Raw genomic sequence first — 19547 nt, forward strand, 5'->3', positions numbered from 1 at the left:
TAAAGTAATTTAAATTGTAAGACACTGTCAGCATGAAAGTAATACTATAAAAAATAATATACCATGTAAAATTAAGCAGAAGAAAGCTTTATTGGGTACATCAATGCCAAAATAGACTTCAAGAAACAGAATATAACTGGTAGATATAGAGGAGCATTTCATATGATTAGCACATACATTTGTCAGGAAGATAATAATCCTAAATGTTTAGGCACCTAACTACAGAACCTCAAAATACATAAAACAACACCTGATATTTTGGTAATTTTATTTTTCTTCTAAAATTCTTAATTTTGTCTTCTATGTATTTGAACATATCAGACATTTTTAATGCATATCTAAGAGGTCCTTTATCTTGTTAACTTGTGGTTCTACTCCCATTATCCGCTGTTTCATTTGAAATTTTTTTTTAACCAGGGGTCAGTGCGAACGCAGTCCCCCATTACCACAAATTATGCAGTCAAGTTTCCCACATTTGGGGAAATCGCAGGGGTCAGCTTAGCTGGAGTGCAATGGATAAACCTCACCCTGGGAAAACCACCTTCACGATCATGCTATCTCCCCTGCCAGGTAAGAATCATTTGAATTTTGATCACATGTTCTTTTCCCCTACTTATCCTGGCCATTTTCAACTGTATGCGAGCAACTATATAAGAAAATTGTAAGATGATTTAACTTTATTTTTATTCAGCCTGAGCAACTAATGGCACTATCATTTCCAAACATATTCAAATAATTCCAAGTTGAGCCTGTTAAGAGCTGGTTAGTTTCAGGTTTACTGTTGCTTCCAAACCATAGCCCTCAGTGTCTCACTCAAACCCAGCAGAATTCACAGCCTCTTCTCCTGCTCTATACCCCACATAGACGCTGATTAGCAAATCCTGAAATCTGTTTTCTCTGTGATCTGGTCAGTTTGTTGGAAGTTCTGCTCCTTGTTCTGTCTCTAAGTAAACTACCTGAACCTGTAGATCACTCAAGAGGAAAAATAGCTGCCAATACTCTATTGAGTTCCATGGGTCTTCACTTGGTAATTTTTCTGTCAGAATTGCTTCTGTTAATTCTTCAATATTTTTTCCTCAGATACATACCTGTATTTTAGCCCTTATCTTCTCTAATATATTTCCTTATTTACTTTACTGTTTCCACATTAGGCAGTGACCCAACAATACACCTGTAATAGATGGACCACACTTGGCACATGTTGGGAATTGGAGAAGCATTTATGGATTAAATTAAATTTTATTAAATATATATTTTTATTGATTTCAGAGAGAAAGAGAGAAGGAGAGAGAGATAGAAACATCAATGATGAGAGAGAATCATTTATCAGCAGCTTCCCACATGCCCCTCAAGCCTGCAACCCTGGCATGTGCCCTTGAACAGAATTGAACATGGGACCCTTCAGTCTGCAAGCCGACGCTCTATCCACTGAGCCAAACCAGCTAGGGCTCAATGAAATTTTTAAATGAAAGTAGATTAGGCAGATGATGACACAAAGGATTGAATTATCAAGAAGAACATTTGCCTTAAATAATTTATTTATCTTGTTACTATCTAGTTTGGAATAATTGCCCCAAAGAAACAAAACTATTACAAACTAATACATATTTCACAAAAAATAGTATTTGTAGAGATGTCTGCTTCCAGTAATGGCAGACCAGACATTTTAGTGTAATCATCCTACTAAAAAATAGAAAAAATAGAAGATATTAAAGATATTACTCAAAGTCTCTAAAGACCCAAGGAAAACAAAACAGGATTTCAGAAAGAGTACAAGCCCAAGTAATGAGACCCAATTTGGTGGCATGGAGAGAGCCAGGCTGAGTATATAACTCTACATGGAGATTTTTGCAGGTAACTGTGTTCATTAACTTGTTTCATTAATATAGACATATGTTCAAGTCATATCACATTGTAGATTTTTTTAGTTGAACAGTTTATCGTATATCAATTAGACTTCAATAAACCTTTCAAACGTATCAGATGCACCAAAACATGCATCTAAAGATAATTTTTCACATTAAAAATGTGGAAAAAAAGAAAATGCTGTAAAATTCAGAATCTGATTATTCCTTATAAGATTTTTTTAAAATGGTAATGTAAAGTGAAGTAAATAAAATTAAGATCAAAATTTAATAAAATTTTAAAAATAGAGACTATTAACAAAACTGAAGAGTTGTTTTTAAGTTTAAATGAAATTGATAAACACCTAGCAAAGCTGATACAGGAAAAAAAAGAAGGTACACACAATCCTCATTAGGAATATAACAGAGGTCATCACTACAGATTCAAAAGACATAGCCATAAGCTATAAGCAGTTGTATCCAGTAAATTTGACATGAGCTGACAATACAAAATTCCAAGAAAAACAAACTTAAAAAATAAAAATAGAAAATGTGATCTTGTACAACCTCTTCCAGAAAATAGAAAGAGTAAAAATTTTACAAAAAAGTTTAATTAGACTCATTTGCAATTTATAGCAAGTCGATAAGAATTTATAGGAAAGGAAAATCGAAGGTTAATCTCTTTTATAACCAAATGGGGAAAAAACTTACTGGATGAAAGCTCAAGAAGAAAATCAAACATAATTCAAGATACCACAAACAAGTAATCAAAAAATTACATCATTATAAAGATACCATTTACAGAGGCATCAAACTCAAAAGTATCCTATATAATAAAAGACTAATATGCAAATAGACCAAATGGTAGAACAACCTGTCAGTATGATGCACACTGAGCACCAGGGGGCAGACACTCAATGCAGGAGCTTCCCCTGGTGGTCAGTGTGCCCCCACAGGGGGAGCACCGCTCAGCCAGAAGCTGAGCCCATGGCTGGCGAGTGCCACGGCGGTGGCAGGAGCCTCTCCCGCCTCCGTGGCAGCACTAAGATGTCAGTCAGACATCCCCCAAGGGCTCCCGGACTGCAAGAGGGCACAGGCCGGGCTGAGGAACCCCCCTCCCTAGTGCACAAATTTCATGAACCAGGCCTCTAGTCTATACATATAAAGAGCCAGGGTCCGTAAGGACTGAAGGCTCGACTAAACACTGGAAGTCAGTGCTGGGCTGCTATGGTCACCTAACACTGACTGCAGCTGGTGCTGGCATAGCAACCCAGCATTGACTGCTGAGGGAGCTGCAGATCAGGCCCAGAGAGAGACCTGCAGAGAGAGAGGCAGGGCCTGATCCGCAGCCTCTGTGGCAGCTGTTGATCAGCTGTTGCCTCTCTCTTTTTCTCTGGGCTTCCCCAGCAGCCGTGCCTCTGTTTCTCTTCAGGCCTCTGCGGGGGCTGCTAATCAGCTCCACCTCTTTGATCAGGCCCAGAGATAGGCCCAGAGATGCTGACTAGCATAGAAACTAACCAATCAGAACCTAATCTGGGGGAACTGCAAAGGCAGAACCTAAGGTGGGGGCTGAGGAGGGGTTTTAAGGGCAACAGCTATTTAGTGTAAGGTGTAAGAAAGTGGTTCAATATCTTAATGACCACTTTGGCAGTATAGGGCATATGGCTGGCTATCAGTCCAGATATAAGGATTATGTGCTTTTGTCTGCCAAGAGCATCTGCTGTAAAAGGCTCCCCGCCCCCCCCATCTAAACAATCCTATCCTATGTAATCTATCTATACTAATAAAAGGGTAATATGTTAATTAGACCAGGTCAACCGGCCATCTTCCGGATGTCCTACTTCCTTCTGGACAAAGCCATGGTGGTGGGGGCCGAGGCAGAGGTTGCTAGGGGTGATCAGGCCGGCAAGGAACTGTGAGAGGGATGCCCACAGGCATCGGGCATAAACCAGCAGTCGGACATCCCCTGAGGGGTTCCAGATGGAGAGGGTGCAGGCTGGGCTGAGGGACACCCCCCCTCCCCCCAGTGCGCGAATTTTGTGCACCGGTCCTCTAGTAGGTTTAATAAAAGATGTGAAACATCTGTACACAGCAAACTGGGGAATTGTTGAGAAATATTAATGGAGACGCCAACAATTGGAATGGTATAATACTTTTATGGATTAGAAGATTCAATATTTTTAATCTTTCCACACTGAGTCACAGATTCAATATAATCCAAATTAAAATTCCATCATTTCTAATGATGTTAAATTTCTTCCCCTGCATGCTACTCACATGAGTGTTTTTATTTTGTGAAAATTAATCCATCTCTAATTTATGACCGATGTACTTGCTTGTATGCTTGCTATACTTTGATGAAAACTTGTGTTTATTAAAGCAAAATTTTCAGTTGTCACTTTTCTTTTTGAAAAATACTCATATGCCCAGCCTGCTTGTCTCAGTGGTTGAGCATTGACCTATGAACCAGGTGGTTACGGTTTGATTCTGGTAGGGCACATGCCCAGATTGTGGGCTCAGTCCCCAGTGTGGGGCATGCAGGAGGCAGCTGATCAATGATTCTCTCTCATCATTGATGTTTCTATCTCTCTCCCTCTCCCACTCTCTCTGAAATCATTAAAAATATCTTTGAAAAATACTCATTTTTTTTCTCTTAACAAATTAAGATTAGTTTAAAAAGTTCAAGAAACAATTCATACTTGGCAGATTTAATAACAGAAATGGATGTACAGTTTATGGTTCATGTAGTAACCAATTAACTGGACTCCAATAAAAAGAATATTATGACATATAGTACAAGGGGAAGAAGGAGAAGAGAAAGACAATGATGACTACAGAGAAGGAAATTGGAAAGGGAAAAATAAGCAAAATAAGATTTAACACTATTGAGTTAAAAATATGAAAAAAACACTTTTTAAAAAAAAAAACATGATGAACATTAAGGAATAATATGCGGGGGTGGCAGGTGGGAACAAGCTTCCAAATGACTTATTTTAATATATGGAGAGACTGAGAGAGGAAAAGGGCAAGATGTCTATCACATCTGGATCTACATTACTCATCTATAAAGCTAGAGATATGGAATTAACACAGAAATCCCTTCCAGCATTTCAAAGTTAGTTATGTGACACCCGCCACCCTGGCCTAATGACAGAAATTTGGTTTTCATTTTTTATATTGTCATGCCTGCTCTGTAATACTCAGCAACTTTCTTAACCTTTCAGAAGCACAGTCACTTTGTATTAAACGTTGATAATAATTGCTTATTCACCAGTCAGCATTGCTATAAGAATCAAATTTGTCAATTGAAAGCAGAACAATCTATAAATGAGTCTTCAACCCTGTAAGTCATTATAAAAAATGTATTTATATTATATTACAGACCATGTAAATGTTTTCATTGTAGCTGCTAAATGTGCTTTAGGTTTGCATTTTCTGTAAAATGATATTATACAAACTAGAGGCCCGGTGCACAAAAATTTTTGCACTGGCGGGGGAGGGGGGATTGGGGGGTTCCCTCAGCCCCACTTGTCTGGGACCCCTCGGGAGATAACCACCAGCTGGCTTAGGCCCGCTCCCCGGGTGGCAGATGGCAGGCCTGATCCCTTGGTGCCTGCCTTGCCTCCCCAGATCACGCACATGGCAGGGCCAATCTGGGGGTTGAGGTGCCGCCCTGGGTTGGGTCGCCCTGGGTTGGAGGCCGGGCGGGCTGGCTGATCGTTGCTGCACTGCCTGGCTGCCCCGGGTCGGGTCACAAATGGAGGCCGGGCAGGCTGGCTGATTGCTGCTGCCCCGCCCAGCCGCCCCGGGTCAGGTGGCACATGGACGCCTGCCACCCCAGGTCGCAGATAGCAGGCCCGGATGGTGGCAGGGCAGGTGGGATGGCACTGTCCCACCCCACCACCCCAGGTCACAAATAGCAGGCCCAGATGGCAGTGGGGCAGGCGGGATGGCGCTGCCCCGCCCTGCCTGCAGTATGCAAATTAGCTGCCATCTTTGTTGGCGGTTAATTTCCATATTGCGCTGATTAGCCAATGGGAGGCATAGTGAAAGTATGATCAATTACCATGTTTGTCTATTATTAGATAGGATATTGGTAAAAGACTTCAATTCAGAAATGTGGCACACATTAGATATTTGAATTAGATATTTTAACTGGAGACTTCATGGTCATGGAATATTAAATTATTAATAAGGATAAAATTTATACAGGATATAATTTTTATAATTAGAAAGAAATGCCATCATCGTGTGAAAGTTTAACATTATTTAGGTGAGGATATTTTTAACGAAATTATTTTTAACAATTAAAAACTATAACAATATGTTATAAAAAAAAAACCTCTAGTATCACGTATAGTGCCTAGTCTCAGGAAATATGAAATAATAATTTTAATGATTCAAATAAAATTATCATTATAAAATTATTTTAATTATTGATATGGTCTGGTGGGAAGATTGCAGTATTAGTAAGTAAAATAACTTCATTTTATACTCCTTAAGACCTGCATTTTCTTCTTCTGAAAAACAAAATTATAGTAATCCTATCTACTTTACAGAACTTTATAGAACTCAGTAAAAGCATAAAAAAGTGAATGATTATTACTGTGAATAGAACAAAAAAAATCTCAGTATCAGGAAGAAATAACATCATCTCTTTCTTTTAACAATTTTTAAATTAAAAAGATATTAAGGAGTAGTAAAGCTTATGAGTTGCATTTAGGTATCTTATCATAGTTTCCTGTAAGTTAGTGAAAGGTTTTATGGCCCAAGATGGATTTAACATAAGTCTATATAAATGGTGAGGGAATGCTGAATATGAGATTACATTAGCAACCTGAATGGCTTGGGCAGAAATTGGGGGCTTGGAGGTTGGAGCTAGAATATATAGAGGAAAAGCTGGATATAAATAAGGAACTAACCATTTGGGGACAGAAAAAAAGAAAGAAAAATATTGGGTGATATGTGGTATTTTAAGGTAATCACAGAAAAGCAAATGACAATGTTCTATTAAAAAGAACTATTAGCCCAGCTAGTGTGGCTCAATGGTTGGGTGTTGACCCATGAATCAGGAGGTCATGATTCAATTCCCGATCAAGGCACATGCCTAGTCAGGGGCATGCAGAGGTGGCCGACTGATGATTCTCTCTCATCATTGCTGTTTTTTCTTTCTCTCCCTCTCCCTTCCTCTCTCTGAAATCAATAAAAACATTTTTTAAAAAGAACTATTAAATCTAGTAATCAGTCACTACAGCATCTAATCAAGGAGATAAAAATAAGTGCCTCCAGCAGCTGATTGAGAAAAATGAAAATTAGGAGATAAATTTTGTCAAGAATTGATAAGAAATACCATTTGCTTTCTTGCTTCTTGGTTTTCTTCAAATCATAGCCAGGAACTTTGGCAGAATTCCAAATGCCTGTTGATTTCAAATTATGAACATTCTGTATAAGCTAACAGTTTGTACTTTTAGCTAACTTTTTAAAAATGCATACTTGTAGAATAGACATTTGGGAGATAGTCAAATGAATCTATGCTGCTATTCCTTGAATCTCATAGGAATCAGCCACCAATGCAATTCAGACAGTAAATCTACATACATTTTAAAAATCTATATATAAAAGGCTAATATGCAAAGTGTCCCCTTAGGAGTTCTACCGGGAGACCAGGAGTTTGATTGCTTGCTATATGACGTGCACTGACCACCGGGGGATGGCACAGAATGAAGGAGGCCCCAGCAGGCAGCCGGATGGCCCTGATCAGCCCTGATCACTGGCCAGGCCTAGGGACCCTACCCGTGCACATATAATTTGCTTTATTTCTTTTGTAGCAATGCTATTAATCAGCCTATTGTGATTGGGCTTTTACTAGTACATATAATGTCCTCAGAGACAGGTTATTCTTTCCAGCCTCCTCAACTTAAAATGATGATGATGATGATGATGATGATGATGATGATGATGATGAAGAAGAAGTAACTTTAGAAATATGCTCCCCTTTATTATATTTAAATTTCCTATTAATATACACAAAACCACCGAATCTTTATTTTAAAATCCTTTAAAATGGATTTTTTCCCTTAGAATTTCCAGTTCTGAAAACTTTCTGATGTTTTGTTAAACATTTCAGGAAATTTACTTTGCATAAAGATGAGGAGAGCATCATTTTCCTACCTCTGATTTTAATGATACCTAAGATTACAAGGTAGCTTTTTCTTCAACATCATGAAGCAACCACAGTTTCATTACATTGTATAAGTCAGTGGTTCTCAACCTTCCTAATGCCGCGACCCTTTAATACAGTTCCTCATGTTGTGGTGACCCCCAACCATAGAATTATTTTCGTTGCTACTTCATAACTGTAATTTTGCTACTGTTATGAATCGTAATGTAAATATCTGATATGCAGGATGTATTTTCATTGTTACAAATTGAACATAATTAAAGCATAGTGATTAATCACAAAAACAATATGTAATTATATATGTGTTTTCTGATGGTCTTAGGCAACCCCTGTGAAAGGGTCGTTCGACCCTCAAAGGGGTCACGACCCACAGGTTGAGAACCGCTGGTATAAGTTTCACTTATTTTTTTTAGCAATTTATTTAGCAATGATACCAAGCTCTGTCCTAAACACTAGGGATTAAATAGCAAACAAACAAACAAACAAACGAAAAACCATAGTTCTTGCCTCATGGAGCTTACCTTCTAGTTGGAGAATATAAATCAAATAAATATATACCAATAAAATGTCAAATTTAGTAAGTGCTATGAAGAAAAAATACCAAGGTGTATCCCTTTTGACATTGGCTTAAGTCCTCATGTCTTTCCTGAGTTATAGTAATGTTTTTCCTATCTGTCCCATCACCAGTTTTGCCATTTACCACATCCACATCATCTGTCCCTGTCTTTTAAAATGCTTCAGAATCACTAGGTTTCTCACACAAGTCTCTAGCAATCTTCCCCTTACACCTTCATCTTTATCTACCACCATGTGACCAAAACACTCTTCTATCTGACTGTATTATAACACAGTCAAACACCATGTAAGGACTTTTCAGACAAGCACAGACAGCATGTATGACAGTGGTCCCATAAGATTATAATGGAGCTGAAAAGTGCCTATCACCTAGTGACATAGCAGTTGTCACGGTGAAGTCATAAAGCAACACAATGCATTAATGTTTTGTGGCGTCTCAGCCTATCAATACTCATGCTCTCACTAGGAACTCCTAGGGACACTCATCGGGGCCTTGTGAGCTTCCCACAGAAAGCTCCTCTTTCTAAGCAATGTTAAATTTAGATGACCCTTGGGGTTTTTGTGATGATTATAAGACACCCTTCCTCAATAACCATTAGGAAACTTTGAAGGAAAAAGAGTTTATTACAAGAACTAACAAGGGCCTTGGGTCCTGTTTTTGTTGGGGTGGGAAGTGGGGGCCTAAGGTTTCAAAGGCTTATTACTCTTTATTGGTGAATTTAAAATGTGAGCAGGAATTCAATGACCAGGAAAAGAAAAACAAGTGGCCCCAATGGTCAGCTATCAAAATTAACCAAGATCTCTAAAATGAAGGAACCTCAGTGCAGGAAGGTAGACTGTCTATTTATCTAGTCTAGTGGTTGCCAAAGTATTTATTTGAGATAACCTTCACTGAAGTGGGTGCCTTTTTAAAATGCCTCAGAAATCAAAGCTTAAGCCAGGCACTGACATTACAAAAAGAAAAATCAACTGTCAGGGCTTATAATACAATTTACTCAAGTTTTTGCATTGATGCTGGTATACAAAAACCTACTGCATGCCAGTCGTAAAAAGTATAGCACAATGGAAATTACAGTAGGAGGCTATATTAAATGTGTAACAATGGGGAAATGTAACCCACTCCACCATTCTTTTGGCCTTTTTCTGTAAATGCTGACTCTGACTAGTATGTAGTTTGTAGATAAGCAGCATCTACACTAATAAAAGAGAAAAATGGTAATTGGTGTACAATGATACACTTTTCATTGGCTAATCAGGGCTATATGCAAATTAACTGCCAACTAAGATTGGCAGTTAACTGCCAACAAGATGGCGGTTAATTTGCATATGTAGGCACAATGCAGGGAGGCGAAAGGGAAAGCAGGAAGAAGCCCCCTGCCACTGACAGTGATCGGAAACCCAGGGGGGAGCTAAGAGCTGGGGGGCAGGGCAAAGGCGGCCCTGGGGCCGCCTTTGCCCTGCCCCCCAGCCATGATCGGAGAATCAGGCACCTTTGCCGCCCTGGCCAGTGATAGCAGGAAGTAGGGGTGGAGCCAGCGATGGGAGCTGGGCACGGTCGAAGCTGGCAGTCCCGGGAGCTAGGGGTCCCTTGCCTGGGCCTAAAGTGGAGCCCACGATCGCGGGGCCGCTGCAGCTGTGGGTCCCCGCTGCCCGGGCGGACGCCTAGGCCAGAGGCGTCAGGCCTGGGCAAGGGGCCGATCCTACAATTGGAGGGTGATGGGGGTCAACACCTGAGGGCTCCCAGTATGTGAGAGGGGGCAGGTTGGGCTGAGGGACACTCCCCCCCACACACACCCAGTGCACGAATTTCGTGCACCGGGGCCCTAGTGTTTGTATAAGCATCCAAGGAACTAACTTCAGAATATGCAAACTCCGACCTTCAGTCACCCCAGCTCCAGAGATTTGTTGACCTTCAAATGTAAACCCAGGATGACATAGAGCCAGGATGATGAAGATTAGGATGAGGCACTACTAGACCATCACTTGACCAGTTTCAAGATCCTTATCGGAATGGGCTGTGCTGGGCTGCAGGTAGAGAACTTTTCAACCCCCTCTCTTGATGTCTTTACTCTGCTTTCCCTCTACCTCAGCCGTGGGCAAACTACGGCCTGCCGGCCTGATCCAGCCCGTTTGAAATGAATAAAACTAAAAAAAAAAAAAAAGACCGTACCCTTTTATGTAATGATGTTTACTTTGAATTTATATTAGTTCACACAAACACTCCATCCATGCGTTTGTTCCGGCCCTCCGGTCCAGTTTAAGAACCCATTGTGGCCCTCGAGTCAAAAAGTTTGCCCACCCCTGCTCTACCTCCTTATAAAAACCTCTGCTTGAACTGAGATGTTGAGATGGGCTTTGAACAAGAGTTCCCCATCTTCTCAGGTGACCATCATTTGAATAAACCTCTTTCCTTTTTCACCAGCATCTGATCATAAGTTTGGCTTTTGTGACACCAGGCAGCTGAACCTTGGTTTTGGTTATAAGTGCACTCTATGATGTTTGCCCAATAAAGAAATCATCTAAAAACACATTTCTCAGAACTATCCCCATTTTATGCAGTGCATGAGTGTATATTAAAGTTCTCTGACTTTATAACACCTCTATGAAAGACAACCCTAATCAGATTTCCCTCAACCATATTTTCCAGCTGGATAATTGTGACACATTCTAACTGAAATTTTATCTCTTTCTCACACCTTTCCTTAAACTCCTGATTATTTAACTGCTAAATCAGTGGATTTCTAAACCACTGTTACACATTTTTATCATAGGATGATTTACTATGCATGTACACATATATGTATATATGTAAATATATTATTTGTAATACTTCTGAATTTTACAAACATTTGTGAAATCCAGTGGCAAGTTTTTCTTCTTTGCATCCCCATAGGTACAGAGCTTATAGCAAGACCTAGATAATTTTAGTTATTTAATTAATAAATAATAATCGCAAATTGTGTTTCAAATACTAATCACAGAAAATAGTTATGATTAAAATGTGTAAATCTCCATGTAAATACAAGCCTCATTATGGGTAAAATTGTGATTTTTTTAAAAAAGAATTAGGTCATGATGATACTATACCCAGAGCTCACAGAGGGCAGAGCCTTTAACCAGTCTTTAAAAACTGCAGTTTTTGTATTTTATGCAAATGATAAGTATCTATTGAATAAATAGTTCAATGAATGAATGAACTCTCATTGTCTGTCCTAATGTTGACTAATGTTATTGACCAAAATATTGAGGAAAATCTTTTTAAATATATTATTTGACATAAACCTGAGATTTTTGGGAAACGGAATAGGGCCTTTCTTTTCCACTGGTTCAGTGAATATAATTGCCTGTGAATATGAAGAGTTGCCAGCCTATTACTTAGATAGCAGACTTAAGCCATACCAGTGTACAGGATAATTTGAAAGTCGTAGCAAGAAAATGCAGCACAGCATAGGATGTTTCTTCGTGTTCAATGGGGTATCATCAGAAATTTATCTAGCTTTATACTTTAAAATATCTTTTTGGTTAATAGTGGAAAATTTATTATCAGAATTTAAAATGAGAAAAACAAAAAGATAAAATTAGATGTCATCATTGTTGATCATTTGGGGGTTTAAAAAGGCAGGTCACCTCAAGGGAGAAGAGAGGTCACAAGTTCATTTGCATACTGTGTAACCATGGGCAAACCTCCTCCTAAGAGCAACACTATGAGGTAGGAGAAGGAAGTCATAGGGTGATATATGTCTGGAAGCTTTGATTGGATCATTGAAATAATACAATTATTAAAGCAGGACTGGGAATCAAAGCTGGTAATATCTGATTGTTGTGTAAAATTAATAAAAAAATAAAACAACACTTTTGACTGAGATCCTATCTCTTTAGAATTCTGAACCTTTCATTCATTGACTTGTAGTTGCTACACACTTAATACTGAATGGAAAAAGGGATGCTCCTTGATTATTGCTCAAAAATGCCCCCAAATATTTTGAATTAAAATAGCTTTGTAAAGTCACTTCCGCAACTATTAAGATGTATTATGCTCAGATAAAAAAAATAAGAGATAATTTAATTTTTGTTTTACCCTATTTGTCATAAGAATGAGAACTTGAAGTTATAGAACACAATGAAAAAAATATTCCATGCAAATATACCACCACAACTAAAGTAAAACATCATATCACATCAATTTCTTTCTTTAAAAAATGTCTTTATTGATTTTTTTAGAGAGAGAGGAAGGGAGAGGGAGAGAGATAGAAACATTGATGACAGAGAAACATTGTTCGGCTGCCTCCTGCATGCCCCCTACTGGGCATCAAGCCCGCAACCTGAGCATATGCCCTGACCCAGAAATGAACCAGTGACCTCTTGGTGCATGGGATGACGCTCAATCTGTTGAGCCACACGGGCCAGGTCACATCAATTTTCACATGCTGAGACAATGGAACCAAACTTGGTTCTATCTTACAAGAAAAAAGTATCATTGCCTCATGTTGAGATAAAATGGTGTGAGAACTCTGACTGCTAGTAGAACCATTTCTTGCTTCAACAAAGAAGCAAGTTAGCAAAGGCATGGTAAACCATTCTTTTATTAAAATCATTGCAATCTTCTGAAAATGTTTTGATTGATGTCTATACTATTTTTTTAAAAAATAATTTTTAAATCATGTAAAGTGCTAGCACCACAAGATATAAGTTTCTATAGAAACATTGCATATATTATTAACTGGATAAAGGCATAATGTCATTTGGGTCTTGCATAAATTATCAATATACAAGTCACTATTACAGTGGAAATTTATTCTGCTTGAGAAAGGTTTTAGCTTTCAGCATGAAAAAAGAATCAGCAACCCTGTTTATGTCTAGACAAATGCAAGTTCCTCTGTTATCTATCTTGTTGTTCAGCTGTACTATTTTACACTCTATTGCCTGATGCATCTACCTAAATTTTATTATCTGAAAAATATTTGGTCACATTATGTGTTTTTTTAATTTATTGTTTCAATATATAATGAAAGGATGAGCATACCACTGAAAAAGATGGTGGGGAGAATAGTTAAATCCATTTACTTGCACATTGCGTCAGAATCTGCTAAGATATCTATTATAAGTAACACATGATGCAAACATCTACACTAATAAAAGACAAAGGTGCTAATTGACCGTACCTTTGCTATGCCCTAAGCCACCCCCACCAGTCAATCAGAGTGACTATATGCAAATTAACCCAACCAAGCGGGAGGTTGGCAGCCACAGAGTTGGAGCAAGCAAGAGGCTTGGTTGCTCAGGCAATGGAGGAAGCCAAGCTTCCCACCTGTCCTGAGCCGGCTTTGGCCTCCACTCATGGCAACAAAGTTTCAATTATAGAAGACAAATAAATCCCAGATACCTGCTTCCAGCCAGCCTCCACTGGGAGCTTGGGTGGCTGGGGGCTGTGGCCAGCCTGCAAACAGCCATCAGCCCCTCATCCAGGTTGTGGCCTCACTCCTATATAATAAAAGGGTAACATGCAAATTGACCCTAACAGCAGAACGACTGGGAATGACTGGTCACTATGACACACACTGACCACCTGGGGCAGATGCTCAATGCAGGACCTGCCCCCTGGTGGTCAGTGTGCTCCCACAGGGGGAGCTCTGCTCAGCCACAAGCCAGGCTGATGGCTGCCAGTACAGCGGTGGTGGTGGGAGCCTCTCCCGCCTCCTCAGCAGCGCTAAGGATGTCCAACTGCAGCTTAGGCCTGCTCCCCACTGGCAAGTGGACATCCCCCGAGGGCTGCCGGGCTGCCAGAGGGATGTCTGACTGCCAGCTTAGGCCCAATCCCCCAGGGTGCAGGCCTAAGCCAGCAGGTGGTCATCCCCCGAGGGGCCCCAGACTTTGAGAGGGCACAGGCCGGGCTGAGGGAACCCTCCCGAGTGCACAAATGTTTGTGCACAGGGCTTCTAGTATTTTATAAGCCTCTGGAACATCTGTACTTCGAGATTGCTTTTAATCTACCTCCTAAGTTTTCGTAACAGTCTCTGGGGAGCAAAAGCAGAACAAAAATATCTGTAAATATTGATTATAAAAGAAAAATCATGCATTTTACCAAAGAAGAATACGGCCAAAGTGGCAAATAATCTTGTTGTTTAATCCTGAGATTTTTAGAAGATTAATATATCAATATTCATATTTAGATCTAATTTTAAATTAGATCATCATAGATCTAATTTTATCTTTTTGTCTTTCTCATTTTAAATACTGATCAGAAAGTTTCCAATATAAACCAAGAAAATATTTTAAAGTAGAAAGAATACCTGAAGTACAATGTATTTCAAATAAAATGTTTTTGACTAAAATAGTATTAAAATCAGTATCTAGGAGAATGTCTAGAACATATTACTTACTCAAAAAATATTTGTTTAAATATGCATTACTATCTTTAGAACTCCCACTCCTGGTACAACCATAATTTCACTTATTAAGTGAAATTGAAAGCTTTTTTTAATTTTTTAAAAAATATATTTTATTGATTTTTTACAGAGAGGAAGGGTGAGGGATAGAGAGAGTCAGAAACATCTATGATAAAGAAACATTGATCAGCTGCCTCCTGAACACTCCCTACTGGTTATGTGCCAGCAACCAAGGTACATGACACACCCTTGACCAGAATTGAATCTGGGACCCTTGAGTCCACAGGCCAATACTCTCTATCCATTGAGCCAAGCCGGTTAGGGTAAAAGCTTTATTTTATCTCAATTCCCATAAACTTTCAATCATAAGTCATCAATATGGATCAAAAATTGGAGAAGCAATATAATTTTGGATTGTATAGTGGAAGAATCATCATAGATCTAAGCATGATACTAACCAAGGCCCAATTTTTATAATAGGAAATGTATTGAAGAATCCTGAAAAAATTGCAGTGAAATTCTCACATGGCAGGATGGTATAAGATACCCTGCCTTGGCTCATACAAAGATTTCAGAGATTGCCCAGCCAGTGTTGCTCAGTGGTTAAGCTTCAACCTATGAACCAGAAGGTCACAGTTTCATTCCCGGTCAGGGCACATGCCCAGGTTGCAGGCTCAACCCCTAATGTGGGGCATGCAGGAAGCAGCCAATCAATGATTCTCTTTCATCATTGATGTTTCTATCTCTCTCTCCCTCTCTCTTCCTTTCTGAATTTTTTTTTTTTTAAGATTTCAGAAATTGTTTTCCTAAGCAGGTTGCAAGATCAGGCTCAGTGACATGATAGGTTATTCTCACCTGGAGTTATTCTAGTTTATGAATTGTGCTTTTGGATATATTCCAGAGCTAAGATCCATGAGTGAACCTGTAATAGGATTGAAGTCTCACTTGAATTGTCAGAAGCTGACCCATTGCCAACCCACTGTTGAGTGTGGAATGAATAATTAGTCAGACAACCTTCTAGCTTTAACACACTATACCCTCTGTAAATTATACTTAAGGTGATATAGTTCATTCTTTAAAATCCTATGAGCTTTTCAGCCTAGGGTTATAGAGTGTGTTTTCACATGGCCTTGAATGTCATTTTCAGATTTACATTTTAAGTTTCTTTTCTAGCCAATTACTTAGGGAAGGTATAAAAAGATTAATATTTTAAAGGATATATTAATGTGAACACAGGTCATCAATTCTTTTATTATTATTATTATTAGTTAAGGTATTACAAATGTGTCCTCATCCCCCCCATTAACCCCCAACCTCCCCCCCCCCGCCCCCAGGTCATCAATTCTTAACTGTTTATAAAATTTCAGTTTTAAATATTAGTTACATATATTTATAGATATATATTTGGCAGCTATGAATTGTTTTAATTATCATACCATGCAAAAAGTAATTTTTATCAATTGTCACAAGCATAATCAATGATATAATTACAGTGCTTAATTTCTTTGATTGCACAATTGGTTCACACAATGGATATTTATTAAGTACCTACTATGTTACAATAACTTCTTAATAGCAGCATTGAAGGACTTCAATCTTAAATTCACTTTCTCACTCTGCAATTTCAATTAATTCTATCTGATCAAGGAGTTCATCAATAAAATAAAAATTTAATTGTAAATTAAATTAAGTATATTATGATTCTTAATTTGAGTTTTTGTCACTCTGGGCATATCAATGCTATTCAAAATAAAATTCAAAAACTTTTAAAGTCATCAGCTATATAATGAATGATACAATTAAGTAAAGACAAGTAAAATATTAAGTGCTTAAAAACACATAATTAATAGATGTACTTCAAAGTTTGATTCTACATATAATTTTTCAGTGTGTAAAATTTGATTATATTAATCAATGCCATAATCTAAAACCAAGAATAAAGCAAAACTGTGCCCTTATGACACACAATATGTCAAAACAAGTTACAGTTTAACCTTAATCCTGAAGAACAGGTGCCCATATTAATACAATAACAAATATAAGGCTGGTGCCCTACCTGGTTTTGCTCAGTGGATAGAGCATCGGCCTGTGGACTGAAGGGTCCGGAGTTTGATTCCAGTCAAGGGCACATGCCTCGGTTGTGGGCTTGAGCCCCAGTGGGGAGCATGTAGGAGGCAGCCGATAGATGTTTCTCTCTCATCTTTGATGTTTCTATCCCTCTCTCCCTCTCCCTTCCTCTCTGAAATCAATAAATACATATTTTTAAAAAAATAAGGCTGGTTAATTGAATCACAAATGATTGAATTTGTGACAGATTTAATATCACTTATCCAAATCCTTAGAGAGAGAATTGCTTTACATGTCAATTGTGGACATCCACTAAAATACCATGTTTTCCTAATTTTATATCAGGCAACCTCCAACCTTCTCTGTATAGAGACTTCTGGAAGGTTTCTGTTATTTTGGTTGACATGATTCCAAAATAAAACCATTTCCCCAAATTAATTAATCATGTGTAATTTTAAAACTACATGTTTGCATACTATTTTATGGTCTAATTTTAATAGACATAAAATTAGTTTCCTATTCTTTATCAGTTTGTGTGTTTTTTGTTTTCATCCATGGAGTGCCAAAAACTCCAGAACATTACCTAGGACATGAGACATCAAATACATGTTACAAACCAACCTCTATCCCCTCACCTAACCTCCACCCCTGGTGTTCATTGATTAGATTAAATTTAATCTTTCTATTATATAAATAGTTCCCTTGTTGAAGGTACAGTATAATCTTCATTTTCATTAACAATGACTGTTCATCATTATAAAGATTTTATTGCCAGAACCTGTGGGATTAATAATAGCAGGGGCTTAAGTAGCTCACTATATTTATCAGTGGTTGTACATTACTGGCAAATAGGAACCAAGTCTTTTTATGCTATTCCCTTATTAGCTATAACTATTTCCTTAGATAACCATGAAAATCATTTTTATGCTGATTATTAAATTTTACTCCTTAACTGCAATGGCTTAAAAAAAAAACAGGACAAAGCCCTGAATTCCACCAGATCTTACAGTAGGATTCCTAGTAATACATTTTTTAGATTATTAGGTAATCTTACTTTTCTTAGCTTTTATATATGAAGACAATCCAAAGCAAAAATTACTTAAGAAATTGTTTCAATTATTAGTGGGCTTAATGTTTTGTTTACTGAATTTGACTAAGGATTGGAAAAAATAATCAAAGTTAATAATTTAATGTATTTGTATTACCCTGGCATTCCAAAATGGGTGTACAATCCAGGACTATAGCACAAAAGTCTTCAAATAATAAATCTAAGTTAAAAAAAAAATAGGGTGAAATGAATAAGGGATAAGAAAGATCATAAAAAGAGTTTTACATTTTCTTATTTTTTATATTGTCCCAAATTTATCTTTCCATGGTAATGGAGAGTATTTTCAAAGCCATGCTATAGATAGATTGACTGTAAAGCAATATTTCAAAAAAAATGGAATTAAAACCAGCGCCTCTTAGATGACCTAAGAATGAAAAGAGAGGCCACCCTCTACTTACAGAGAAGTATTATTTCTCACAATAGCGGAGATTATTCAAGTATTTCTGTGTACAGGAAGGGGTTGTGTAAATTCGGTTTATTTTTTTCCTCAAACGTTTGTTGTATTTCTCCAATGAAGCCAAATGGGATTGAAGTTTTCTTGGGAAAATAATTTTGATAATTTATTCAATTTATTTAATAGGTATATAACTATTAATCTAGTTTTGATTTTTTTTTGTAATTCACCAATTTCATCTAAATTTCCCAGTTTATTGGCATAGAGTTTGTCTTCCCAAAATTCATATTTGAAAAGGAAGCCAAAATGTGAGATGGGGTCTTTAAAAGATGTTTAGCTGATAAGGGTGGAAACCTCATAAACAGTATTATTGACTTTATAAGAAGAGGCCAGAAGGTTCCTGTGTCCCCTTCTGCCATGCGAAGACAGAGAAAAGATAGCCAAAGCAGGTTCTCACCGGACACTGAATGCCCTAGAGCCTTGATCTTGGACTTCCCTGTCTCTAGAAGTGTAAGAAGTAAGTTTCTGTTGTTTATAAGCTACCTGTCTATAGTATTCTGTTTATAGCAGCCCAAATGGACTAAGAGTTGCTCATAGTATAATTTCACCATCTCACTTAATGTCTACTGGATTTGTAAAAATATTCCCATCTTTATGTTCTACTAGAGGCCCAATGTATGAAATTCGTGCAAGAGTAGGCCTTCACAGCCCTAGTTGCCTCGGCCCTCACAGCCCCAGCTTCGTCTGGAAGGTCATCCAGAAGGTCATTCCACTGTTCAGCCATGTGGTCAATTTGCATATTACACTTTTATTATTATAGATGATTATTCTGTCTTATTTCTTCATTTTTCTGATTAGCTCTCTGAGACAGTCAACTGATTTTGGTTTAATATATGATGTCTCATTGTATATGATAATTTTCTTTATTCTTTTTGGGGTTTAGTGTTCTTGGCAATATCCTAATGTTATTATACTTTCATTACATCTTCAT

At 38.0% G+C, this 19547-nt stretch overlaps 1 non-coding gene across 1 annotated transcript; it reads right to left on the reverse strand.

Moving 5' to 3' along the window:
* Positions 1-414: 414 nt before the first annotated feature.
* On the reverse strand, positions 415-578 carry LOC132225449 (U1 spliceosomal RNA). Its single transcript, XR_009450947.1, has one exon. It is a non-coding gene; the product is annotated as a U1 spliceosomal RNA (small nuclear RNA).
* Positions 579-19547: the final 18969 nt, after the last annotated feature.

This window comes from Myotis daubentonii, chromosome X (assembly GCF_963259705.1).
Source record: "Myotis daubentonii chromosome X, mMyoDau2.1, whole genome shotgun sequence".
Lineage (NCBI taxonomy): Eukaryota > Metazoa > Chordata > Mammalia > Chiroptera > Vespertilionidae > Myotis > Myotis daubentonii.